This window comes from Cryptotermes secundus, unplaced genomic scaffold (assembly GCF_002891405.2).
Source record: "Cryptotermes secundus unplaced genomic scaffold, Csec_1.0 scaffold1725, whole genome shotgun sequence".
In the NCBI taxonomy this organism is placed as follows: Eukaryota; Metazoa; Arthropoda; class Insecta; order Blattodea; family Kalotermitidae; genus Cryptotermes; species Cryptotermes secundus.
Genome location: NW_019735581.1, coordinates 1 through 1,067, shown reverse-complemented (window position 1 = coordinate 1,067; position 1,067 = coordinate 1). Strand labels below are relative to the sequence as shown.

The following is a 1,067-nucleotide window of genomic DNA, read 5'->3' as shown; positions in this document are numbered from 1 at the left end:
AACATCAGCGATCCAAGGGCCAGCCCCCAGGTTTCCAGGTGGGTGCGCAGTAGTTCATTGCGCACACACAAAAGTGACGTCATTTACGAAGCTGCTATTTAACCGAACGTAATATAGGACTGTCGTAACGTGGAATATAAGTCCAAATATGACGTTATGTATAAAATTGAGCGTCTTAACTGTTTTTCCACCCAAAGTATAAATTTTTGTTGTTATATTCCGAGGTTATATTGCTACGTGATAGCTTAGATTGTGTCGAGATCGCCGCTCCAACCTCAAGAGTTTGCGAATCCCCCACGGTAATATAAATGATTACTGAATATCACATATAATGCATTATGCTGCCCTCAAATAGCATAACTTTATGACGAAAATCTTTCTTGTCAGTGAAATCGTTACCTTGTTCCTCGTGTATGGATACGCGACCAATTGAGTGAGTGGTGGGCATTTGTTTTGCCCGAATTTCCCTTCGTGGATAGGAAGTCGAATAATTTTATACACGAAAATGGGTAAAAAATAAGGTGAAAAATTACCGTCCTGTAATCGGTCTGATATTCGAATGTTTCTGTTTCAGTCATGTTAAGAAGTTGGCCGCCCTGTCAGTGTGACCTAAATACCCGGTGTGGACCATCAAGATTGGTTTGTTTCCTTGTATGAAGATGTATTTATAAATAATAAGAGGGTGTTATGTGTATGTTTATATACATATATGTACATGTTGTGATTAATTGTGTGCCTGAAAGTATATGTTAAAGATTCAGTGAGATAGTGGAAATGGTAGGTGTTAATGTGTGTATTATTCTGGACCGAGTAATGGCCAGTGCACGAAATTTTACAAACACGAATTTCCTCTGTTCCACAACGAAATCGAAGTATTTTCACTCTGAACCATGAAACTGAATTATGTGTGAAGGAAGAATACATGATAAAAGTGATTTAAGGGAATTAAGTGAATATAAGAAGAGTGGGTGTGTAGTGAGGCAATGTGTCTTTGAGGTTTTTGTTGCACTATTAATAATATTGTGTGAATTATGTGGAGGGGTTTGGAAGAAATGTGTTTTAGTGGT

The 1,067-nt window shown here is 38.0% G+C and overlaps 1 long non-coding RNA gene across 2 annotated transcripts in view; it reads left to right on the top strand.

Annotated features, from left to right (window-relative positions):
* Positions 1-723, top strand: part of LOC111869698 — a 10,078-nt gene extending 9,355 nt beyond the window's left edge. Inside the window, exon 5 of one of the 2 annotated variants that reach the window (XR_002843705.2) lies at positions 575-723. This is a non-coding gene — a long non-coding RNA (uncharacterized LOC111869698). The remainder of the gene's footprint in view (positions 1-574) is intronic. The other variant, XR_002843706.2, reaches the window with a different exon arrangement.
* The last annotated feature ends 344 nt before the right edge of the window (positions 724-1,067 follow it).